The sequence below is a fragment of the Columba livia genome, chromosome 2 (genome assembly GCF_036013475.1).
Source record: "Columba livia isolate bColLiv1 breed racing homer chromosome 2, bColLiv1.pat.W.v2, whole genome shotgun sequence".
Lineage (NCBI taxonomy): Eukaryota > Metazoa > Chordata > Aves > Columbiformes > Columbidae > Columba > Columba livia.
In genome coordinates this window covers 106,773,673-106,800,762 of record NC_088603.1, presented here as the reverse complement: position 1 = coordinate 106,800,762, position 27,090 = coordinate 106,773,673, and the positions used below count along the sequence as shown (strand labels likewise).

The 27,090-nt window shown below is 39.7% G+C and overlaps 1 protein-coding gene across 3 annotated transcripts in view; it reads left to right on the top strand.

Annotated features, from left to right (window-relative positions):
• Positions 1-27,090, top strand: part of LDLRAD4 (low density lipoprotein receptor class A domain containing 4) — a 301,744-nt gene that overhangs the window by 23,028 nt on the left and 251,626 nt on the right. For 2 of the 3 annotated variants that reach the window (XM_065053068.1, XM_065053069.1), the window contains one exon: positions 19,856-19,986. The exons of the other annotated variant lie outside the window; for it this stretch is intronic. The gene's annotated coding sequence lies outside the window, so the exon portion shown is untranslated. The remainder of the gene's footprint in view (positions 1-19,855; positions 19,987-27,090) is intronic. 3 annotated transcript variants of the gene reach the window in all.

The window sequence follows — 27,090 nt, the reverse complement described above, 5'->3', positions numbered from 1 at the left end:
GGTAAAGGACTATAGAGGAGTAAGTGAAAGGAGAATAAACAGAGCCATGCAGGGAGGAGGCTGACTGAGAGAAAGCTGGAGGTCTGAGGTAGATGTGGGAGAAACCAATGGATAAACTAAAAACAGAATACAGGAGCGGTGAATTAGGTCCAAAAATGTGTAAATACAGGGTGTTTCAAAAATAGGGACCAAATTTCAAAGCAGTACATTTCGTTATGGCAACATGTTACAATTACACAAGAATTTACAAATGGTTTAATGAGGCATCTAGCAGTAATTATTTGAAATGCTATGCTCTGCCCTTTCAAGTGGTAAGAATTTCATTCATGGGCAGGTCCTGGTTGGTGAGAGAGAGTGATTTCAAATTTGGTCCATCTTTTTGAAACACCCTATATACAGCTTTGAAATTGCGTCCATCTGTTTCCATCACCCTGTACCGTTAAAAAAATACCTAGAAGTGGTGGTGAGGAGTTCTGCTGTGTTTAAGTTGTTTTTAATTCTTCTTGTTTATGAAGTCAAGGAACGTGGATATAGCTGAATTTCGTCTGTAGTTTACTCATTCACACCAGCCCAGGCCTGCAAACTGACCTTATGTCTGATGTCTTGTGCATTTTGGGGCGGACTCACAAATAAACCAAGGTACGCTGCTCCAGACGTTTAGCTGCTTGGTTCTGGGGTGGATGTCTTAGTTCGCTAATGCATTTTATTCCCTCTGCAAGGAAAAGGGAGAATTAAACATGGAAATGGAATTCACAGCAGTCACTACTACGGAAGGCTGGAAAGCTCTTTTCTGGGGCTTGTCTTTACATTGTTCATTAAAGATACTTCCCTAAAAAGTAGGATTGGACTTTAGGACTTGAATTTTGCAGAACTTTAATTGCTTTTTGATTGAACGGCTCTGGTCGTTAGTGCAAATGAACTGGGTTAATGTTCTTTGAGGCTAAAAATGAATGGCCGTGGTGGGAGAACAGTCGTCTTTCCCCTGTGTCGCGCTGCAGACAGACTGCTGCTTCCCTTGTCAGCCTCTGAGGTAACTTAATTAATTGTAGTGGAATTACTCCCCATCTATAACCAAGTGAGAACGAAATTGAACTGGACAATGTGAGAAGCTCCCTGTGTTGTTACTTATCATTTTGAAGAGAAATGGTAGGGTTCACATTTCATTACTTCCAGTCTGTCACCTTGAACGTGAAATCCTCCTAACAAAGAACTGTCTCAGAAAAAAAGTTACTAGGTGTGGTGGGTAGATTCAAGTTCACTTTTTCTTCAGCTGGTTACTTATGAACTGTTTTAATATTAGGAGCATACCAAAAACTGAGTTGCAAGGTTTTTTTTTTCCTTCTAAGACATGCTGTGCTAACAGTATCCCAGCCCCCACCAAATAAACCTGCAGTTAATTACTGTGAGATCCTCACATACGGGGAGGTCACACCAAAGCCTTGCCTGCTGACATAGCTTGTCTGCCTTCTGAATTTTGGATTTGCTTTATTATATGGGGAGACCTTGTTTCACATTTGAACGGGAGGTGTTCTAGGTAAGATGCTGCTTCTCATCAGATTTTGGGCAGATCTTTTTGCTATTTTAACGTCAAGAGTTACGCCACAGGAGTACTGGTGTGAGGACTTCCATGCCAGTTTAGCAGGGTGGTGGTTATATTAATTGTGGGAAATACCCTGTTTCCCTGAAAATAAGGCAGGGTTGCTATTAATATTTGCTCCGAAAGATGCTTACTTTTTTACATGTATAGCTGCCTGGACACTATTTAAATTGACTTTTTGAATGAACTGTAACTAGGGCTTACATTTGGAGTAGGGCTTGTATTTTGAGCATCCTCAAAAACCCTGAAAAATCATGCTATGGCTTATTTTCAGGGAAACAGGGTAGCAACTGTTTCTGGTGTACTCAGTTGGGTACATGGCCTTTACAGGACCGGTGTGGCTCTGAAAGTGGAACCCCGTCATTCACATTTGAAATTAAATATAAAGTAGCACCTGGAAAGAAATTACGGAATATCTTCCATTCCTCAGGGCTTGCATGGAGCTGCTTGTCATCAAGAGTATGCCAAAGGTAGTATTTCTCTGACTGCTCGTTTTTCTCGGACGCTCCCAGTGTTCGTTTTACCATGCTGCTTTGATGTCTGAATTAATTTTCCAAGTTATTCTTTAAATCTTGGTTTAGGAGTCTTCTTTTTTTCTTGATAGCCAATTGTTTTTTTACTGTATCAAGGCAAGTTTTTTAGTATTCCTTCACCCCTACTTGAGAACTGTAATGAAAATAATTTGTCATCTGTGTGAGGAAATAAAGTGCATTTGGTCAAAGATTAAATAAAAAGGTAACTTTGAGGGTATCATGTGATTTAGAGCTTGAAGGAAAACTAAATACAATTGTCTGTTGTGCATATCCCAAAGCACTTGCTTTGCCCTATGTGCATTTAGCCTCTTTTTTTGTTCTTAATTTCTGGAATAATCAAGTTGCAGACTAATTTTTCTCCTTAAGATGTTAGCAGCACCAGTTATTAAATATCCGATGGATTTAATTTTTAAGTTAGTTTCTCTTGAAATTCTCATGTTGCTTTACTGTGATGTGGCTTTTCAAATTCATCCAGCTGCTGCTCATGTTTAAAATAGCAGCACTTTCATTATCAAATACTGTGTCCAATGTTGACACACACAGCTCCACCTTTGCATTTTTTGACTTGTCGTAACTATTTGGTATGTTTTCTAAGTTAAAATACATGATTTAGTAAAAATGAGTTTGTGAGTCTGTAATTGCATGGGTAAGAAATTTTATTATATAAAATATTTTGTAGTGTGTTTTTTATTTAAGGACTTAACCTGGACTGAATGCTGTTGAACTGCTTGCCACACGGAAGTGATTTTTTTTTTGCAAACTGATAATAATTATACCTGATCTAGACCTAGAGGGAGTAAAAAATTACCTGCATGTCACGTCTCCCATCACTCAGTTTCTGGAACAAACAACAAAAATATTTTGTTGAAAATTCCTTGGAATAGAGGGTGCATCTGGAGTGGGAGAACCAGCAGAAGGGACAGACTGAGTAGGGAGGATCAATTTGAAGCGCAGTTCAGGTGCTCCAGTTTCTGGTAGACGTGGGATCATTTATAACATCAGCGAGGTGAAAATATGGATCTGCTTAAAATATAACAGGAATCTTATTGAAAGTGCAGTTATTTGGAAAAGGGTGTATATCCTTATCTAAAAGCTCTTCCTTACTTTTGACTTGGATAAAAACATTCCTGTCAGAATGATGGAAAAATGGTATGTTTAACACTTGGCTAAGTGCAATTTTAAAAATATATTTTCCGGTAATAAAATATATTTTTGGTAGTGTTTATATGCTGTCACAGAACTCTGTTGCCATATATTTCCTGTAGCTGTTATCAAATGTTTGAGATTGATATGGTTGGGAAGAAAGGTGAGTGGGGGTGCAACAGAGAAAGATAAACTTGTGAGGAAATGTCTGTGATGGGTGGTTAGAGCTTTGTTTGAACTCTCTAGAATTTGGGAAGCGTATGCATCATATCTAGTGGTGTGAGAGAACAAACATATTTCCAGCTATCCTCAAGGCAGATCCTCAGCTGATTTAAACTATCACAAAGCAAGTGATGTTAATAGAGATTTGGTTATGTTTCTCTAAGCAGTGGAGAACCTGTCCTTCTGTCTGTCATTTCCCAGAGATGCTGCTGTGGTGTCTGTTGGATTTGAGCCTTATTAAGGAATTCTTGGTATTTAAAAACTGGCGAGCCTATCTTCTCACTGAAGTAGTGATTCTCGCTTTTACCCTTTCTACAGAGATGTAACTGTTCTTCCTGTTATTTTTCCACTGATTCCCTCAGTATCCTTTGAGGTCACACTTTGGCTGACCTAGGCCAGGATTGCCCCTCAGGTTTCATGAAAAGAGAGAATAACTACTGCTCAGTCTTTTTTGGAGAAGTGCAATTAAAATAAAACTTTAATTTGGCAACTTTAGAACAAATGATGCATTTTACATGTTACAAAAACATTAGATGCTACATGCAAATGTGGCACTGTTTTTAAAGGTGTAATGTGGTCATTTATGCTTTTGTTTATTTTTCAAATTTTACGTCCAAGGTAATTTGAGACAGCTTCTGCATGGTTAAAATAGACTGTAAATAAGGCACCACAGATTAGCACTAGCTAAGGATTCATTTGTGGAAGTTCATCTAGGTGGCCTTATTTTTGTAAAATTTTTTGGACTGTAAATGACCAATTTTGCATTTTACCTGATGTCACTGGTTGCTAGCTTATTCCTAAAAAAATCAGAAAGTTCTCATTTTGATGCGTTCTTTGAAATAGTGCTAAATACAAGAGGTAAAAGAAACAGAAGTATCATATTAAGAGTAATTCTTAATAAACAATTGAGTCTGAACAAAACCATCCTTAATGATAAGTGTCCTTTGAAGATGACCCATGATTACAACCCACAGTTTTGCTGTCATTTAAGCTAGGGGGGACACGTGTTACTGTCTTTCTCAATTGATGAGATTGGATGGATGATTGAATGATGAGACTGCAAGCCAGGTCTTTAGCTTGTCAGCTCATGGCTAATTCACAATGACAGTGTGCATACAAGGCAAGTGTCTGTATTCTGTCATATTTAAGCTTCTAGTTACAGTCTTCTTCCTGCGTTGATGCTGTAGATGCTTGAGAACAGACTGGAGAAGAAGATGATGGTCATGGGCAGAAAGGAGTGGGCAGTTTTTGTATATGTCACTTGCTGTGTTTTATTCCTTGTTTCCTCAATGTTTCCACACAGAAATTAAATATTAAGGAAGTGTTATCCATTAACAAAAATGTTTAACTGCCTGGGAAAACAGTGTGTGTTTTATAAAATACACTTTCAGTTCACTGCTTGCCTTTGCAGTTTCCAGAGCTTCTTGAATCTGCTGTCTTCCCTTTTCCTGGGGATTTTAACATTTCTTCTGTTCTTTCCTGTTCTCCCTCGCTTGGCTTTCCCTTGCACAGATGTTTTAATCACTGGGAGTTGTGTTGGGACCAGTAACAGTTAAAGTAACATAATCACTCCCAACTACAGCGTGGAGCTGACTAAATTGTCAGTAGTTCCGTATACTGAAGCTGCTGAAATCTTTCTATTAATTTATGTTTCAAAATGTTTCTCTATGTCGTTGTAATGATTTTACCCCTGCTGCTTAGCAGAAGCCTAGTGATGGGAAAAGGGAAAAAAACCTGTCTGTACCTGTTTGTTACATGAACATCAGAAAAATGCAAGTTGTTAAATGAACATCAGAAAAGGCAAACAAGGGAAAGTAGTTTGAAAGTATTACTAGTAGGTTAAAAGTATTCAGATAGAACTGTGATCTTCTAGAAGTTGGTATCATTTTAAGATTGGTTTAGATTTTTATAAGATGCTGAAAAATTCAGACGCAGTTACTAGTGAATCACTTTTTCCTTCTGTGTTTAGGTGGTTTTGCAGGTAAAGGTCTTTAAGATGAAGGCACTTAAGATACTCCACATACATAAAATGACTTTTTGCCACCCACGTTTCCTTTACTGTTTTCCTGGTCACACCGTCATTATCGCAGATGACTGTGTTGTGTGGATTCAGTCACTGTCCCTCAGCCAAATGGAGTCACTCTTCTCCAGGCAGTCAGTGACAATAGTTGGTAGGTTTTTTCCTGTGTCAGGGTCTGCTGAGAGGTCTAATACCATCAAACAAGTGAGAAATATAGGCGAATACTTGGAAAAAAGTGTAAATTGTGTGGCATTAACTAGTTTTGAGTCCTAGCAAGTTGAAGAGATGCCACTTCTGCAGATCCTCTTTCATTGTCTCGGGAGCAATGCATCCAAGATCGCATGTGATACAGCATGCCCTGGTCATCCAGCTGAGCACTCCGACCTCTTGCAGTTTTAGTGCAGCTTTTGTTCCTTAAACTGGTTCCACAGTCTTAGTTTGCAATACCTATCATGTAAATCGTGTATATTATTGGTTCTTAGATTATTTATGTTTTCTCTAGCTGGATGAGTAAGCATTATGCAGAAGATTTGTGAGGTCGCGTAAGCTGCAGAACTTAAAATGTGGTGAAGTATTGTGATATGGTTGACTGGGTTGTTACATCATGCTGAGTTCTGTGCACATGAAGCTGCCTTAATCCAGCTAGAAATGGGAAGATTAGACACAGAACTGATAAATTTCATTTCTTTTACTTCTTTAGCAGACTGTGTTTTTTCTTTATATCAAAGAAGGGGCTGGCTCTGGACTGAAATGGAAATACATGTTCCTTTTTTCATTGAAGGATGGAAGTAGCAACTTGTGACACATCACATAGTCTCCACGAAGTCATAGGTATATCAAGTATAATACAGTGTAATGGGAGTGTTTTTTGATGTACTGAGATACAGTTGTGCTGAAGAATTGCATAACAGGTGCACATAGGAAAAAATTAGGGTTATTTCAGACAGTTTGACAAGTATATATGTATTTTCTAAAATTTTCTTTAAAAATACTTGGTTGCGTTTCTTACTTTCTTTATTTTGTCTTTTTATTTAACAATATTTAGTTAGAACTGTACAGTACACATGTGAAATGTGTACTGTTGTCAGGATTTCTATCACAGAGTGCATTGTATAGCTCTTCAGATGGTCTGATTTCTTTTAGGTAAAGTTGATTGCCTTTAGGAGGTGTTCAAAGTACAGATTCCTACACACCTACAGAGAGAAATCTTACAAGAGAAACTTCTTAAGTCACAGGAGAGTATGATTCCCATTAGGGCTGTGCTCAGTCTGTAGGGTTGAGGCCTTTGTTTCTGAGACCATATAGGACTTTTTGAAAAATTCAGGCTTTGTCATTATTGGCTAACTTAAAACCTAAATTTGGAACAGTACCATAAACTGCATGGAAAAGAGGTTCAGTATATGTCTGAATCAGGACACCTTAATTTATATTCTTCATGCTTACTTTAACAAGAATGAAATAATTGGCTGTTTGAAAACTAGTGGTGACTTGATATCATTGTTTTCTGTGCCTCTGTCAATCATAAGACAACAGTGGAGAGTTACTTGATGCTTTATCACTACTCTAAGTGAGTACAATATACACAGTATACTTGAGAGACTTAGGAAGGTTGAGAATTTTATGTAATCCATGTGGTATATTGGTGTTTTTGCAAAGCAGGAGTATTTTCTGCAATCTGAGCATTTCCACCCATGTACATTCTGTTTGTATACCACTGGGCCAAAAAAGGAATCTCAAAAGTTTGGCATCTTTAACATAGTGTCCAGAAATGGCTATTAAATTCCATTGTTTTCAGGATTATACACCAAACTGCACATCTTGCACATCTGCAGGCATTTCTCAGCTGCTTGAAACAATTTGCTGCAGAAATTTACATTATTTTAATAAAACCTGTGCTTCTTACCTAGTATGGCATCAGTTAGTGCTGCAAATAGAAAAAATCTTTCTTCCTCTGAGTTTGTCTCCCTTATTTGGTTTCTAGAAACTAATATCCGGTACTTTGTTACCTTGTTAGACCTAACAGGCAGTACTTCATGGTAATAGACATTTAAAGTCCCTTTTACTTGACAAATTAGCACAGTTTTTCCCCTTCTCTGTTAACTAAAGATCTCTTTTGCCCATCACATTCAGATCTAGTGCTGCAGCTGTGTTAAGGCTGACCAGCAGCAGATAGTTGGAGGATTTGCTCCCTGTTTTCTTTGCACTGGCTATGTAGGACGTTTCTAAGACTATGGGACATGTTCAGTCCGAACAAGTTACCTGTAACCTGCAGGTCTCTATGGAGCCTACTCCTGTCCATCTGTCCACCCCACCCTTATTGCATCTTACTTCCTTGTAGAACTCATTTTCTAGATGAAGAAACAAGAAGTGCTGTATTTTTTTTTTATCCCTTAAATCCTTTTTATGTTCTTGTTTCATGGATGGGTTTAGCACTATTTTCTACAGGTGCACTGAAATATCCAGTTTCAACCTCCCCATTGGTCACTTGACAACTTACTTTTTCCTTTCAAAACAGTGACTCTTGATCTTTCCTTTCAGAAACCTTGCCGTGGTTGCTGGAATCACGCACTCTCCAAGTTCTTGATATCTCAAGTGTATCACAGTTTTAGAGTGCTTGTATATATTTGATTTACAGACTTTTTTTTTTTCCCCTGCAACTCAAAGGACTCCAAAGGCTACTGAAGTAGTTTTCCCAATAAAGTCAGCAACAAATGTCGACTTGAGAATCCTAGTAGATAAAGTAATTCGTCCATCTGCAGTTTGAGGAGACCCATACAAGCCCTACCAGCATGTGTTAACTCCTGATGTTGAAGGTAAAGGGTATTTTCTGCTGGGTCTTACAGCTGAACCTACTAAAGAGCGTATGACCTGATGATGATGATGATGTGTTGTGAGAACTGCTTGTGGCACATGTTTGCCAACATATGCAACTGTTTATGACATTTAAGTATTTAATTAGTAAATGCTTTTGGTGGAAAAGATTTTAAAATTGTACAGATAAGTTGCAGGTGAAAGCTTTGGTGAATGAGATGCACTAACAGTTTGCTCTACAAACCCATTTCTAAAATAGTAAATTCTAAAATGTGTCTTACTGGTGAACCAAGAAGGAAGGTCCTTTTTGGTTGCCTGGGACAACCTCTCCCGTTCTTCTGCACCTGGACTCTTCTCAGCATCTTCTTCCTCACTGAGGTTGCTTTTTTGGCTCCATTGTTTGAGGAGGGTTTCTTTTTCCCCAAGTCATGCTGTAAATAATCTGTGAAGTGCCCTCCTGTGTTTCTCTGTAGCTTCCTACGTGCTCTCCATACAACCCTCTCATTCCTGTTCTGGTGGTGGCTCCCACTTGTCACAGCTGCTGCCATTTTCCCTTCATACGGCAGTAAAAAGCTGGAAAATGATGGTTTTGGTTGTTTTCTGTCACAAGCAGAGCAGTGTGTCCCCTGTGGGCTGGCTGCTGGGAGCAGCTGACCGACTGCCACCGAGTCTGTGGTGGCTGGTGGGCTCTGGGACGTGAGTGTCCTCTGACTCTGCTCAGGGAATGGGCCTGTTCACAGGTGATGGTCAGTTACTGGCCAGTTGTGCAAACATGTCTAGCACTTGTGTGGTGAAAAAGCCACTGTAGGTACATGGATGAGCTTGCTTTGGTCGTACGTTTCCGGAGTAGCAAGTGATAGGACGAGAGGAAATGGCCTCAATTTTGGGAACGACCTGTTGGAGAGCAGTGTAGGGGAAAGGGACCTGGGGGTCCTGGTGAACAGCAGGATGACCATGAGCCAGCACTGTGCCCTTGTGACCAGGAAGGCCAATGGCATCCTGGGTGTATTAGAAGAGAGGTGATTAGTAGGTCGAGAGAGGTTCTCCTTCCCCTCTACTCTGCCCTGGTGAGACCACATCTGGAATATTGTGTCCAGTTCTGGGCCCCTCAGTTCAAGAAGGACAGGGAACTGCTGGAGAGAGTCCAGCACAGGGCAACAAAGATGATGAAGGGAGTGGAGCATCTCCCTTATGAAGAAAGGCTGAGGGAGCTGGGGCTCTTCAGCTTGGAGAAGAGGAGACTGAGGGGTGACCTCATTAATACTTATAAATATGTAAAGGGTGAGTGTCACGAGGATGGAGCCAGGCTCTTCTCAGTGACAGCCAATGATAGGACAAGGGGCGATGGGTATAAACTGGAGCACAGGAGGTTCCATTTAAATTTGAGAAGAAACTACTTCTCAGTGAGGGTGACAGAACACTGGAACAGGCTGCCCAGGGGGGTTGTGGAGTCTCCTTCTCTGGAGGCATTCAAGACCTGCCTGGACACATTCCTGTGTAACCTCACGTAGGTGTTCCTGCTCCAGCAGGGGGATTGGACTAGATGATCTTTTGAGGTCCCTCCCAATCCCTTACACTCTGTAATTCTGTGATTCTGTGGGTATTAGGAAAAATTTCTTCCCAGAAAGGGTTGTCAGGCATTGGAACAGGCTGCCCAGGGAAGTGGCTGAGTCACCATCCTTGCAGGGGTTTAAAAGACCTATAGATGAGGTTCTTAGGGACATGGTTTAGTGCCAGATTTAGGTTATAGTCAGACTCTATCATCTTGAGTGTCTCTTCCAACCAAAATGATTCTATACTTCATCTGCGCTGTGGTCTGTTATGTGAAATGATCTGATGCAATGGCTGTTTTTGTGTTTGTAGAGCACAGGATGGATAGTTCTGCTGCCCAGATGTGCAGGTTCTGGTTTATGTGGAAGTATCAGTCCTAGTGATGAGAGAAGCACATGGAGATCTTTGAGCGCTGGGTGCAGCTCACAGTTCCTCTCAAAGAGGATATTTACTTTGTGGAGGAAGGTTTCTCTTCCATGGCTTGAGCTTTTCCCTAGCATATGGTTAGGTAGGAAGAGTTTGCCAAATGTGTGATAGTTACATAAAACATGGAACATCTGACAGATACGAAAAGGGTTATAATAAATGATTCGTTTGCACTCTCTCTCCGAAAAAGCTAAACAAAATGATAATACAAAGTCCATCAGATTTTCCTTTCAGTTTATGAGGTCCTTTATGGTAGTGTGGAAACTCTGGCTGTGAGCATGGCCTAACAATGGCTGGATCTATTTGAGAGCTTTCTGCTAGGCAAGTACTATGTTATTTCAAATTACAGTGTTCATTTTGTTTTTATTTGCCATTGCTATTAATATTTGTGTGTATGTGGGAGATTGTTTCCTGTATCTCATCTACATTTCCAGTTCTGCTATGATCCAGAGATACTACAGGCTGCTTGAAGTTCTCACATTTTTTTGTCTCCTTTTTCCCTTTTCTGTCTTTGCAATTGTTAAAGCTGCACCAGTTTTCTGAACGACAAAGTAAAGTTAAAGCAAGAAATAGTGTTGTATTTAGGAGCTGGGGATTGTTTTACTTTACTGGAAATATTTAGCCAAGTTGGTGGTTTGGAAATATTTTCATGAGAACTGCTTGAGCTAAAAGTTACTGAGACAAAATTCCATAAAAATAACTGTGAACTCCAGTTTATAACAAGGTCATTGTTGGCAGCCTTCGGTTAAAAAACTTTCCATAGCTGCAAGAAAGGAAGAATTATGGATCAAAGTGATCTGGATTTTTCTTTTGGCAATTAAAAAAAAAAAAGTTAACATTTGGAATTGAACCCCACTGTGACTAGTTCATTTCCATTCAATTTTTACTGTGTATCCTTAATAAGACTGACACTGAGGAACAGAGGATGGGAAGAAACACTTTTTTCTATTTAAAATTGGTTCCGCAGGATGGAAATTTGGCAACAGACACGGAAACTAAGCAAATCTGTTTACAGAGCTCTCTGCCTCTCCCTAGAATGAAACCAACAAGAAAGTTTGAATAAAAAGAGATTTTCATGATGGAGCTATACATTCCTGAAATTTTTCTGTGTGCTGCTTTCTCGGTCTTTTTTAGCTTGTTGATAAACTGGTTATTTGGTGTGAGATGTAATCTAAATGGAGGGTTTCAGTGCTCATCTTGTGTCCTGTGCTTTTCAGAGCTGCTGGCCACCGTTCATATGAGCGAGCCAGATACAGAGTCTGGAAGTATCAAAGAAGCTGAGGGCATTCCAGGTACTGCTAGCATAAATGTTAGGAGAGAGCTTTGATGAGAAGAGTCATTGCAAGATTCAGACATAAATTTAAAGGTTGGGCTGTGGCTGCTGTTAATGCAGGAACACATGGGAGTAAGTGGAATCAGTTCCCCGTCTCTACTGCCTGCAGATTGTTGCGGTATCTTTTCAGAATTCAGGTGGGTATACCTGTGTTCTCCGTAGTGTGCTAGCGGAAAACAACTATGATGGGAGCCTAAAAGGACACAGTCTCCTGTGCCTTTAATTTAATGATCAGGAAAAATGAGCCAATAGGGGAATGGAAATGAGTCTATTAATCTGGTAAAGAGTAGTAGAAATTTTCCTAAGATTGAGGAGGAAACTTGGGAGACACTGTAACTTTCTGAGTCAGAAAATTTTCTGGTGCTATGTCGTTGCTGACAGTCCACACATCTGGGAAACAGTAGGATTTATTTTATTTTTTTTTATTTTTAAATATTTGCTTACTATCTGTTCCTTGGAGTAAAAAACACTAGAGAAATGAGTAAAGTCTTGTCTTCGCTGAAGAGTTACAAGAGAAGGAATCGTTGTTACTGTGTCTGTGCCACTTCTTAGTCATATATTGAACCATATATAAAGGGGAGAGATTGGTGATACCTTTAATTCCCTGGTTGTTTGGCTTCAAAATAAGCAAATGCTTATAGTTGTGGGTGGTGTGTTTTGGTGTTTTTTTTGTGGTTTGTTGTTGTTGTTTTTTGGGGGTGTTTTTTAAGGAAAAATGGCAGAAAATTACATTTCTTTGTTCCCTAGCATCTTGTCTGCAAAGTTGCAGAATTCATCTGTTGCAAGGATAATGACTACTTCATGATGCAGTATTTAGAAATGTGTTACCTGAATGAATACAAGCTCTGCGGGAAAAGTCAACTTTTCTTTCATAAAGCCAAATGCTACCTTTCAAAGTAACTGAACATGGAAGTGAATAAAAAAGATCTGGGTGGCTTTCAGAGGTGTTTGACAATGGTTCTCTACCAGGAGGAAGGCGAGCAGCTGTGTATGAAGGAGAGTTGTGTCATGGACTAATACGTGGATAGAAGATGGAAAGAATAAGATAGGAATAAGTGGTCCCTCCTGACAGTCACCAAATGTATCTGGACTGGAGATGAATGGCAAGTGATCTACAGGGGAGAAACAACTGTGATTCTACTAAAAAAAATATGAGCTTTGAGCTGACTATTATAATGAGTGAGTCAGTTATCAGGTTATGATGAACAGCAACGTAAAACATGAACTCAGTGCTGTAGGCTGATCAGAAGAGCAAATCAAATGCTAGGAAGTATTAATGAAGGAATAGAGAATTAATCAGACAGCATCATTGTTGCCACTGTGTAAGTTCATGGTTCATGAGTGTATTTTATAGCATGTGCGGTTCTGGTTCCCTCAGCTTAGAAACGGTACAGTAGAATGGGAAAGATTTGGGGAAAACAGCAATTGTAAGAGATATGGAAAGGCTTATGTATAAAGGAAACTGTGACTCTTCATCCTGGAAAGAAGAGACATTGGAGGATATTCTTGAGGTTTGCAATATTAAGAGTGATGGGGAAGCGGGGCACAGGTTCAGTTCACTGTCTGTTCCAACACAAGTCCAAGGAGGCACCAAATGGAGTAAGAACATAATATAAGCAAACAGAAGAGACGTGCTTTTTCTTGAAACAGCGTGTCAAAGAATATTGTCTTTGCTGAAAGCTTGCGTGGGTCCACTTTCTGACACTACATGCTCAAACAAAAGCCTGATCTGTAATTTCAGTTGTATGTGTGATGTAATGTATAGATGCACTTTGATTGAAACATTAATGTTTTATATGGTCTTTTGCCTCGTATTTCCTGCAGTTAGGAACTATCATGAGCCTATAAGGAAGAGTGTTACAAGCTCATTTAGCTGAATTAAGCGGCCTCCCTATATGTATAAAATTATTGGAATATTTTTCTAATGTGTGAGGAAAGGAAGCCTTCTTGTTTTTTATTTAGGCTTCCTGCTTCCTCCATTGCCTAAGAGGATACAGTACCTTTACTTGGATTTTAAAAAGCAGCCTTAGATTTAGTTTCTATTGAATGTCTCTGCTATTACCTTTGTCCCATGAAAATAATTTGCAGCACGTTTGAGAATTTCAGTTGCATGCGTAGGAGAAATACTCGTTAAGTTATAGTGGTGTGGGCTCATTGGCAGCCCTGAATTCTCACTAAGGCATTATGCCTCCTTAGGCGTGCATATTCTTGTTAAAGAATGTGGAATTGTGCTTTAGCCCTCAAACATGGCAGGTTCCTTCTCAGTGCGTTGCCAGGTTCTTCTGAAGTGGTCTTTATTTAACCACTGGTACTAAAATATCAGGTTTGGTGCAAAAAAAGCAGTTTTGTTCATGCAGAGAAAACCAGGCAGGAAGATGTGCCAGGGGAGGTTTAGGTTGGACATTAGGAAAAGATTCTTCCCCCAGAGGGTGGTGGAGCACTGGAACAGGCTCCCCAGGGAGGTGTCACGGCCCCAAGCCTGACAGTGTTCAAGAAGAGACTGGACAACACCCTCAGACACATGGTGTGAAATGTGGGGTTGTCATATGCAGGGGCAGGAGTTGGACTCGATGTTCCTTGTGGGTCCCTTCCAACTCAGGGACATTCTATGATTCTGTAATCCTCAGCAACAGAGCATGGGTTTTGTGAATATGCCTTTCTCAGTTTTGGAGCTCATGCAGTATGTTGGTGAAATTACAGGTCTTATGTAGAAAGCAGAGGAATAGTGATAACACCAAAAGCTTTTAGGTGCAACTCCCTGCACCTCCCTGGGTTGGATGAGCTCAGTTCTCTGCTTCCTGAGGTCACTCACCTCAGTAGCACCATACGTTATGTTCTAAGTGCATGCACTTGGCTGTGTTTTGTGCATGTTCCGTGTGTCTTCTGCCTTCCCCCACTCCATCCTCAGTGCCTGCATTGTATTCTGAATCTCCACTCAGGATGCTGGCAGCCATCCTTGGCAGCCTCATCAGGGAATCATGGGCTGGCCCCTTGCTCGGGCTGTCACATCCTTGCTCCTTGTGCTATATCTGGTCGGGGGATTTCCGTTTCCTGGACCAGCTGGAGAGCCCCAGTGTGCACACCAGCCTCCGCTCACTGAACCCTAACGGGGGATGTGGTGTTTTACTTGGCGACTACCTGGCGTGATTCCTCTCAGCACCAGGAAACTTTAATTCATTTCTATTCTGATGAGCGCTTTCTCTTTTAGGGAACTTCTCTCTCTTGCAGCATTATTCATCTGTGAAAAGGCCCAATACCCTTTTCAGTTCTGGAGCAGCTGATGTGATACCTGTGTACAATGGACTTGCGTGTTATGTTTTGTTACTGAAATGAAAGACACATCTTGACGTGGTCCTGAACACAGTTGCAGGGGAAGCACAAATACCAAAGTTTAGTGTGAGCCCAGGTTGCCTGATGGTAACTTGTTGTGCTAACAGCAGATTCATTTGTTTCCTAATTAATCAGAAAGAGTGTTCTTTTTATTTCAGCCATCTGGTGGAGAGCATGTTGTTTAGCTTCTTGCCACTGCAAATCGGAGCTACACAGGAAAAAGGATGTTTCAACTTCTGTTTTTGGCTTGTTTTTCTAGGTTGAGTCAGTGTGGAACACGTTAAAACATACAGTCATCAGTTGCAAAGTTCATCTCTCAAGGACTGTAAGAATTCAGCTTAAATTGTCTTTCCTGAAAAGATGATGATATTGATGGATTAATTGCTTATTATTACTTATTTTACTCCATGAAATCAATTATCAAGACAAAAGCGAAATTTTCTCGGAGAACTGCAGAACTACTCTAGGCTACTGAATTTGCTACTGCATTGTAGAGAACATTCAGTGTTGCTTTTACATTTATTCTTTGGATTAATGTCAAAAACATATTGCCTGTCACACGATTTGTCGTTGAGTGTGCCATTAGCTTACTAACTCCCCGCAAAGATCTTAAAACATTGCATTTTTTTTTCTCCACAAGTCCCTTTTGCACAGCGTTTCTTTGGAAGCTATATTGTTCCTGTGGAATATTTTCAAGGAGCAGTCTGTCCCTATGCAATGTTTACTGTATCTTCTTGCCTTGCAGCCAGCAGATTTTAGTACAAACTTGCCTGGGGGTGGCCTTGTCCTATTTTCCTCTTAGATGGTTCTGGCATTTATAGAGCTTGGGAGATCGTGCTTCTGAATTTTCCAGTCTGAAGAGCTCGAGCCAAAACAGCAGGGGAGATAGCAAACCTGTACGTTGTTTGGCTTACGGCAGCTGGGCCTGTTTTTCCTTTGACCTAAAGCAATGGCAGATTTTCTTGGGTTTTGTATGGAGGAGGGGGGAAATGAAGAAGAGGAAAGATGAGTGAGGCAAACAGCTCTATGTGTGTGCTTGAAAAAAGCAAACCTTATTTTGCCCCTCCCTCCTCTTTTTGCAGCAGTAACAAAGGTAATTCAATAAACTCCAAGTAACTTCAACATTACATGTAGAGATTTTCTTTGTTTGAGTTAGCTTATGAATACCGATTATTGATGAGAAAAGGGACTGCACTTTGTTTTAATACTGCATTAACATTTTGAGCAACAAACTCTTTTATGTTGTAGCACCATAGCGCTTGCAGAATGGACTTTTTTATTAGAGGACCGGCTCCTTTGCAGTTTTTAGGGACATTTGGTAGCTTCCCACCAACCTGTATTTTCTCCCTGATGTCGTAGTGAAAGAAGCTCTTGCCAATTAGGGCCCAGAGTCTCTGCTGGGGGATGTACTTTGATGAATGAATGTGGGAAAATATGAAATACCCCGCAGATGGGCGGCTCAGAGGACACAACAACTCTTGGAGTTTGGCCTTGTGCTCTGAGAGCCTTTGTTGTCTGTAAACACTGTCTCTGCAGTCATCCCCTCTAAATGAGGTTTCCCGTGGAAATAAATTTCATTGTTGCTGCCTTTTGTGTGTCCTAGTCTTATATTTATCAGCAGATGTTTCGCCTAAGTTTTGCATTTATGTAACAGAAGTATTTAGTTGTGCCATGGAGTGAATTTGTTCCTAGGGGAATGGTTTTGTATGTAATTGTTGGAGTCCCGAGCGTATGAATTCCAGGAACATAGGAGAGTTTCCTAAAAAAGTTTGTGAGAACAACAGTGAGTGTTGAGGCTTAGTACATGTTTGAAGTAGAACTCAAATTAACACTGCTTGTGTGTGCCAAGCATTTCCAAGGGACTCACTGTGATAAAACCAAACCAAAAAACATCATTTCTCTAAAGATTGATAGGATTCCTTGTACGTCTACACTAGTGTGCGACAAAGAGGTGACAGATCTTGAGCATCCTCAGCTGAACATAAAAGGAAAGAAAAAAACGCCTCTTTCTCCATATTTTAATGTTTTCTCCTTTTATATTGTTTGCTTTATAGTTTTTCCTTACAGATACGTGAGGATCTTCATGATGACTGTTGTAGGAGAAACTATTGTTTCTGCTCTGGTTCTGGTGAGAGATGATAGTGCAGAAGCTATGTAGCTGCTCCTTCTGTAGATGAAGCTGTTGACCAGCTTCCCAGTGCAGATGCTTATCCAGAATAAGAATTTTCTTAATTGGCAATTTTGATAATTTCCTTCCCCTGCTCTCATCCCCATTTGCAGTCCTCTTGAGTCAGTCAGTGATATACCCAAATCATGTTTATCCTAAAGAGGGGGTTATTTGGACCTGTAAAAAGGTGCAAGAAGCAAGGGGAACGTCAGTCAGAGCAGACACATGTTAGCCTGAAGGTTTCGTGCTGGGACACAAAGGGTCAGCAGAGAGTTGGTGTTAGAACCAGCATCTCCTGCCTCTCTTGGCTGAGTAGTGGGAAGGCCTCAGGCTGTCAGAGTGGGCAGGGAAGGAGCTGAGCCTTTAAAAAAACAGGCTGGCTTCAAAATCGTCAGGTGTGTTATGTAGGCAAGGGGTCCAATTTCGCATAGCTGTTCTATATTTATTCTTCTCTCTTCTTTCTGTTCCACAAGTTTGTGTTGCAGCATGAGGCTTTCATTACTTCATAGATGAACTTGTTACTTACCTGTCGTCTGATTGAAGTAACCTCACGTTTGCAAGGTTGGCTGTTTGTGATTACACACATTGAAAATGAAAATAATCCATTCTGAGGTACTAATTTGTCTCATTTTCCTTTAGTAATGACCTCTTTTCAGTACTCGTTTTCTTAATCTAAAACAAACTTTTTCTGCCTTTTGTTGTCCTTTTTTTTTTTTTTTACAATCTCAACAGGCCCTAGTTAGTTCTTGTTTCACATCTTCCCCCTTTTTCAATGATTGTCCAGACTTTGAAGGCAAAACACAGGCAAAGGACCCTCAGACTTCTGTGAATGTTCTCTCTTGCACTTGAGTACTGCTCTTCATCACATTTTTTCACTAAATAACAATTCCTTTTAACACTTCTGCTATTGCCTTTAGGAATAGATTTCCTTCCCGTGTTAAGCCTACTCAGGGAGACTGTAATCACGAGTTACTATTAATAATTTCTCTCTTCTTTTAATGTTATCAAGAATGTCTTCCTTAACACCAAGTAGCAGGTCTGGTAGATTCTTTGCTGGTATTAATTGCTGCATAACCAAGTGCCCTTGAAAGTCAGTTATGTAAATGAGCAGCCTTGAGCTGGCCATAAGAACAATGCGGGCTTGAGTTTTAATTTAATAATTGAGGAATTAGAACATAAAAAAGGTTCTTTAAAATAGGAGAAAGTCATATTCTTTATTAGGCAAATTCTAATTGCACGAACCATGATATATCAGCAGTTTAAGATTTAGTTTAGGTGGTCGCTTTGCATGCAGATGAACACTTTTGATACAGTTATTATTAGGAAAAAGCCTTGCATTCAGTTGCCGTAGGTATTTTTATTTGAGTTCTTAGAAAGACATTGCTAATTTGTTGTGGCTTTGAAATACTAAGTAGAGTCCTTCTTGAAATATATTGTTTGCATCTGTTTTTTTTCCTTTCCTCTTAATTTAATTTTAATAAAAGTTGCAATTATTCTGTAAAAGTTCCTTGCATTTTTCCTGAAGATGCATCATACCTGAGTCTCTTGGCTTATTAAAACATACATGAGTTCTGGGCAATGGAGGGCAGGTACATCATGCAGATAATTGTTTTGTTCGTTTGGGTAAAGGTTATTGTTACATATAATATATGCAAAAATCGGTGGATGCAAAGTTCTTTGCAAATACAGGCTTGGCAAACCTCTTCTGGAATTCGGAAAGGGTTTTCCAGCTCGACTTAGTCATTTTTTCCCAAATGTCTTGGCATAACTGATTGCTGAGGAGTGACATATGGTAGAAACATGCTCTAAGGGACAAGTCTCCCGGATGGCACACAGCACCACACAAGATAGACAGATGGTGGCTTATTCAACCTTGGAAAAAGTTTAATCCTACATATTGGCACGGCGGCCTGAGTACAGAGAGAGAGGCACGCACACGCTTGTGAATTCCGAGGCAAAGCTTTTGTAGGTTTGCTTGCTGTTACTGAAAGAACTAGAAGGACTGAGCTGATATTAACACAGCAGGAGTATCTGCAAAATTAAGTGTTCAACATGCTATCCAGAAAGTGGCGTTCACCAGAGAAGTGGAAATGCCAGAGTTAGCACAACGCTGCAGAAAATTAAGTTTGCCGAACTTTTCACATCTGTTTCGAGACTAAACCATGTTTATTTGGCAAAGCTGATGAGTACTTACCTGAACTTATCCACTGACAGCTGTTGATTAATTGAAGTGTCTAATAGGAGAAAGGGTTTTTTATGCTTTTTTGTGGGTTTTCTCATGTTTCAAGGGTTGCTTTTGGTTTTGGGAAATGTATTGGCACTTCACAGCACAGAAACTGTAACCTTTCTCCTAGCTAAGTTCAAACAAAAATTTACAAGTTCCTGATGCTAAATTTAAGTTTATAGCAGAAAATGCAATCTGTACATTACAGTTTCTTTAAAAAGAAACAGAAGAACATCAGGCCTTTCACTATAATATCTGTGTTTAAGATAGTGAATAGAGAGAGGCAGAATATCTGACATGGAAAAATGAATCCTTGCTGTGGCTTGTTGAGATGCCTAGAACAAAATTTTCTTTGAATTCTTTCTAGAAAACCAGTAGATTAATTGATCTTCTGAAGTCAGTGATGTGTTCTGTAACAGTTTTGAAAATACTGACCTACTGAGAACAAGAAATATTGCCTGCCAAACCTTTTTTTCCCCCACTTTCTTTTTCTTGTAGATCACACTCAATATTCACAACTAGAAGAAAAAGGAAGACTCTCCCGACTCTCTGAACTTCAAGGATATCATTATGTTGTGTTGGAGGAATTTAAACTAGGCAAGACTTCTTTGTGAAACAGTTCCAGAAAGGTAAATGCAATTCAAGCAAACTAATCTTTTGCTAGGAGAGAAATACTTTGGTCAAATAAATCTCATGCCACTAACATTTCAGCCATACCATACCACAAGATTGTGATCTTTCTGCTATGTATTTTATAGCAATTACATATGTGTATCTCTTGATGTGTGTGTATAGCTATATATCCACATACATAGGTATAGCTAAACTTTACTCAAAATATTTAGATAGTGGATGATCTTGTTAGCTCTGGACATTTTTGTGGAAATAAATTGGTTTCAAGGAATTCTATCAGGAGAAAGAGGTAGGGAAGGAAGAGGGAGAGAAGTGGGATGCCCAGATTAGCCACCATGTTGGTAATTATTTGCCTGCATGTGGAAGACCCAGTTAATGTTTCTGTTCTGCCTAGTGAGAACAATACTTGAAAATTACATCCTAGCCACTGAACTATAAAGTCAAATGGCTCATTCAGCACTGAGTGACACATACTTTTCAAATACAGTGCAGTGTGAGAGACACAGCTGCAAAGAGAGAGACTAACTCAATGACCTGTTTAGGATATGCATCGAAGTAGTAATAGATGTCAAATTCTTACTTTCAGCTGAGGGTGCTCTTGTGTAATATAAAGATATGCTCACTTTGGGGCTAGTAAAAATAAACATTTGCTCCTCCTGAGGATCTGAGTACCTTTCAGGTATTTACTTTGTCACCCTTTTTCTTTTGCGGTGCTCCATTGGGAGAAATGGTGACCATATCATAGCAAAACCTGAAGGTGTACAGTAATTACTGCAGAACTAGAGCATTCTTTCAGATTTTAAAAAATTATTTTATAACTAGTTATATAATAACTTAGTCAAGAAAAATCTTAATAATTAGATTTTGTGCTCAAGTGTGCAGTCAGCAAAGTATGACAGATATCAGTTTATCAGATAAGTATATCAGATATCAGCCTCTGCCTAAGACCCTACCAGAGTTTCTTACACAGTGCACAGGGTTGAGTGTTTTGGTGGCCCGTCCAGCCCCCCATGACAGAGTCCTGCCTTGCTGTCACAAAGCATACCTGCGGGCCTTCCAAACATCATTTATTTGTGAGAAAGAGAGCTACAGTCTGGAGAGATGACTGAAAATCTGTAGATCCACAGCTGACACCTTTTTGACCCAGAACTGAAGTTCAGACGCAGAAGTACTTGAGTCCCTTGAAATTTTAAGGTACGCTTCATAGAGTTTCTGTTTTTATAATTCATAGGCTAAGCGTGATCGTATCAGTGTTGAATGGCTGAACGTCAGTGTGTGTGAATCAGCCATCTGCTGTCAGGGCTCAGTGTTGTCTCCCTGGCTAGTGACAGTGGAGGTCATCAAACCATGATGACTCTTGGTCAGATGGGAATGGTTCAAAGTATTAACATGGCTGCGTCCAAAAAAAGCCACTTTTCTTCAGCACACTGGTAGGAATGACATTCCAAGGGCTGAAGTGGAGGAAGAGGAGTTGGAGTAGAGGAACGGAGACTGTGGGAAGGGATATGTGGAAGGTTTGGGTGAGCTGAACAAAGGCTGGTTTTTGTAGGAGGTTTTTGAGTTAATGGTGAAACCAGATGAGGAATGGAGAAACTGTGCAGGAGTGTAGCAGCCTTCAGGATTTGGAAGAGAAGCTGCTTGTAGTAGGGATTTTTTTAGATGGCTTTGATCCTTAGGTCACTGACCTAAGCGTGGTAAGGAAACTTGAGATAAAAAAAATGCACGTACTCTTATTTTGTCTAGACTTGTATGCCTTGTGCGCTTCCCAAGTGGAGAGCGATTAGGTATTTTGGCACTGGTACACAGCTTGTGCATGTTTTGCTTCAACCACCAAATGTCCTGGAAACGCAGAATACCCACAAGGTTAGATCCTTGTGTTCAACTTGCTGTGAAATCTGGGCAGGATGTGGGTTAGCACTAATGATGGGATCCCATGCCATCTTGCTCTGCCAGGTCCTGTTTCTTTGAAGATATTGTAATCAATACAAAAAAAAAATCTAATGCAGAAACTAAGATTTGACAGGAGATAACTGACCCAAACCAGAGATGACCAAATATAGTTAAGAAAGGACAGATGCAAATGTATGTGTGGCTGTGGGAATTCTACCATATTACTTCATGAAAATTGCTGCCAGGCTGTTGAGAGAGCTTCTGAAATTAAGATTGAGCTGAAACTTTAAAAATCAGGACGAAGATACCTTGCTGCACACCTCAAGAAGTACATTTAGTCTTTATTTGTTGCAGCTGATTCCAAAATGTGCTGTCAGGATGTGTAACCAAACAGGAGGGAAGAACAGTTGAAAAGTCCCCATTTATCCAGTAATCATGTGGTAGGAAAATATGAAATTTTAATTGTCTTCTATACTTTTTCACCCTGCTTGTTGGGTAATTTATTTGAGATATTAATTCCTAATTTAGTACTTTATCTCCTTTCATGCTTGCCCTTCTCTCCCTCAAAAAAAAACCCGAACCAAAACAAAACCAACAAAACCCAAAACCAAAAAACAAAACCAACAAAACCCAAACCACACTGGTTTAAAAATGATACCGTGCAGAGTCGATGTAATCATGGGTAGGTTCCGGTGTGCACGAGCGGTGATGTACCTCTTAAAATCTTAGCTGCAGGTAAAGCTGAAAATGGCTGCGATCACTTTTATGCTTTCTGCCTGTCCCCCTTTGTTCTCTCTCCCTCCCCCTTCTGCTTGTGCTCACTTGCTCTCTCTTTAGTATAACACAGTTGAACAGCAGTGAAGTGTAAAATGTGCTTTTGCCAAGGTCAGTTTCTTGTGATTACTCGCCTGTGGCAACTTATGCCAGTTGCAACAGACTGAATCTCAGCAGTCCACAAAGTCACACTGGTGCTTATGCAGAGGACACCCAGTGTAGGTTATAGTAACCAGAGTCTGAAGTAGCTTGCAATGCTGCTGAATTTTAGCAGCTTTATTTAACTCTTCCCATCTAGCTTGCTCTTGCTTCAGTAATTTGGAATCGGTTCATGAACTGCTAGGTTGTCCTGTTCTCCGGAGACCCTCAAGGAGGATTTTCTATAGATGAAATACTTGTAGTTAGAGGTTGTTTTGTTTCTTATAGAGGATTGCTCAAATTTCAGGAATTCTTCATAAATGAAGAGAAGATAAAATGAAGCATCATGGATACACTGCATCTTTTAAGTTTTTACATATATATATATATATATATATATATATATTTATATTTGTAGTTAGCTTGCTTTTGGAAAAAATCAAATCAAATGCTGCTCTATTGACATTGACAGAAGAGAAATTGTAGATCTACATAGTAAAGTATTATGGAAAAGTTTAAGTAGTAGTTTTTTGAAGCAAGAACTTAAAAGATAGTGACACGCACCTTTAAAAATGTTGTATAGACTCAGGCATCAAATAATTTTTTGTTTAGAAGCTAATAATAATTTTGACTGCTGTGACTGGGGAACGAATGCGAGATTCCAGAACATCTGTTTTAGGAGATAAGACTTGCTGGATCCTGTTTTGTTGTGCACATTGGGTTGTGTCTCACCAGGTGCTATCCAGTGGAAGCGAGAGGGACCTCCACTTCCATTCTCCTTTCTGACATGCAAGCAAACATATCCCTTTATGAAAAAATGTTCTATTTAGAACAGAAAAGCATGGACTTCCTGTTTTCTTTTGCTTATTTGTACTATCATCAATGATATATGTGATTTTATTTTCATTCTGGAAATATTTACTTTGGTAAGAAGCATTTAGTTCTTGAGCTCTGTGATAGTGATTGTGAGGTTACCTGTCTCTAACTACTGACTACTAGATTGGCAATAAGAAATCTCGGTGATCAGCTGGAGGGCCACAGCCGAACTTGGGTCACCTTTGAAATTCAGTTAAGTGCAGTGTTTCATTGCTTAAAATTGATTGTACATTGGATTAATTTTGAAACTACGTGTTGCTGTATTAAGCGCTGCTCTCTTGTGTTTGGCTTTGGAATGATTCCTGAACACAAGTAAAATGGGTCAGCAACTGAGTCTTGATCTTGTAAACACCTTGTACAAAGCACTTGAGAATATTCCCGTTGCGCTCAGTGGAACTCCCCACAAAACAAGGTGATGATTGAGAAATCGTCATTTTAAGGACTTCATGAAGGTTTCATCCTGTATTTTGTGTTTATTTTCATTGAGGAATATATTACTTGTTACTCTTTTTTTTGCATGTATGGAAGACATGGAAATTAATCTTTCTTTGCGAGTACGTTTTGGACTGACTGACTACTTGTGTGGTTGTCATAGCCTATCTGTTCCTATTGCAATTTCAGCCCCTATTCCTTTGCTTTTACTAACATTTGTATTGGCTCAACTCTTGTGGAAGAATATGCTATGTTAGGCGTCTTCAGACTTTGTGAAGACAGATTGATCTGTCTACTCAGCTTTAAGTTGGAAATTCATGGTGGAAATGAGCAGTGTTTTGTGTGTCTGTGCTGTGGTATATAGGATTGTAGCACTTGCAGTGGTGCAAGTTGTCTTTAATTGTTTTAGAGAGAGATGGGGAAATGAGCGTTATCCTTAGGAAGAAACAACCGAACTAGCAGAAGCTCAGCTGCCTGCTCTGCTGTCTGCTGAGTGATGAACAGATGGGTGTGCTTGGGTGCAGTAATATAGAAGAGTTGCATTGTCCGTGCTCACCGGAGTTTCTCCCATTCATTTCCTTTAATCTTAGGGAACTTGAGGAAAGAACTATTCAGACATAGAAGCTGTTTTTAGAACATTGGGAATGACTTTCCTGCAGCGGGCTGCTGCTGATGCACGCTCTGAGGAATTCCTCGTCAGTACGTTCAGCATGAGCAAAAGGTTGTTGGTTGAGATTGAGGAAGTCTGAGCAAAAGCCTGAACTCGTTCAAGTATCTCTGCAGTGCTCCTATCCAATTGTAAAAATATTAATTAGAACTTCACTTTTTCTTAAGTTGTTGCCTCCTGGATTCTGGGTGGTAGCAGAGATGCTTTGCCACACACAGTAAAGGTAGATGTGTTTTTACTGGACCAGTGAGAATGCAGAGCCTTTGAAGTCTTGAAAGATTTGCAGACTAATTTTTTTAACTCATGGGCTGAGATGTAAAAGCTTGTTAAGGGATTTATTGATACAATCCCTAGTAGTTTTAAAGGGAGTTCTCTAAATCAGTGTCCTGGTCAGCTTTGAAACATTTACTGTGCTAATTGAGGTGTGCTGGAAATAAGTATTTTAACATACAAATAGGATCATGCTTTTGTAATGCTCCTGCAATGTGTGAGGACCGTAAGAGGTTTCCCTTTCTGAAGGCAACCACTGCACTCTCCTTGTAGAAGTAGAGGAGGACCTAGCATTTCATGTGCTCAGCACTGTATTAATTGTACTAGACACACACTGGGGAAATGAGCAGTAAATTTGAGTTGTACAGCAAAACATCTCTTTTCTATTTTCTTCACTTTATTATTGTTATTATTAATTTTTTTAACTCTGTCTTGCTTTGGCAGCAGAAGTAGTATCTCATCTTAAACATTCAGTTCACCTTCTGACATGGGGGAGTATCTGAGAAGTGGGAGCCAGGAAGAGTCAACAAATTTAGACAGAGAAAACATTCTCAAGTTCCATATAAAAGATGTTTATTCCAAATAAAGGCCTATGTTGATGTGAGTGAACAGGAAGTATGAAATAGTTATCACCTGTACAGCCTCGGAAGATGAAGGGGAGGCCAGCTGATAGTCATGGGGTTTTGTTTTTCCGCTTTTAGTGGGAATATTATCTTTAAGCTTCTAACAGGTTTTAGTAAATGCTAATTTTACATTTCAGTTGTGACAAGAAAGCATCGTCCATCCTGATGGTTTTCTCCTTATCAGATGGGCCGAATACAGTTATCACGCAGAAGGCTTAGGAGTCAGGTTTTCTTATGGTCTGTTGCTTATGGCTTCAGCACCTGCATCACTGCATGGACTAGGATGGTCTATAATGTGACTGCAGCTTCCCCATGGGAAATACTGGCTAATAATTTCCTGCCTCACGGGTGCGTATGAAGATTAACTTCATGGAATGAGTGAAGTGTTTATTAATAAATGATGGTTATTGATGTGTCACTTCCTTGTTCATAGCAATGACATTGGTAAGATATTACTCCTGAGGGGAATGTAGATGAGCACATAAAACAAAAGATACACATTCAAGTAATTTTCATCACCCTTTGCCAAAGACTGTGTATTCAGTAGTGTCCACGTTAGTACTACTGTTTTAATTTTAAAATATTAAAGGAGAAATGCCACCAAATACAAAGGCAGAACCCAAGGTCATGCTCACTTACTCTGTCTTCAGATCGCATCTGCTGGAATGTCTTTGATAATCTTTCTTTTCTTTAAAGGCCTGTTAACTGAGAAAATAGGCGAAGCAGCATACATTTTAAATCCAGCTACAGTTTAGAAGTTTAATCTTGTTGCATGTTTTCTGCAGTACATGATTAAATTTTGCAGTGCCTGACAGGATCATGGCTATTCTTTTTTTTTTTTTTTCATTTCTCACATTTTTCGTAACTGAGGTTAAAGAGAAATAAAATATTTTGCCAATCTCTTTCCAGTGTCAGATCTGCCGTTTGGCCTGTGATGGGAGGTGTGGGAAAATGAGCATTACTTTACATTTCTTTCAGTGGTCAGCTTGAAGGATGTGACTGAGCAGCAAGGTCATGCAGGGTATTTTTAGATGCTTTTACTATTTTATTAGCTCCTTAATGAAAAAAGCCCTTGGATATTTTTATTTTGTTTCTTTGTAGGTTTAGACTTCTGTGTTGTTTTTTTTTTTTCTACTATAAATTTAAAAAATGATCTTTTGATAAATGTCCCCTAGGCTTAAAGTGGAACTGCTTCATAGAGCTTCTCTTTTCTGGGTATGGGTTTGAAAAGAAGTAGTAAAATAAATGTGAAGGGCAGAGAAGGGGGAATGCCCTTGAAAACCAATTTGCCATAAAAGCTGAGGCACAAAGGTAATTTTTGACATGGTGCTGAGTATCCAAGCTGTAGTCTGGAAGGAGCAGTGATGATCTTGCTTACACCCATTGGTTCCTCTGCCATCATCTCATTGAAGCGAGATTCCCTTTTTTTT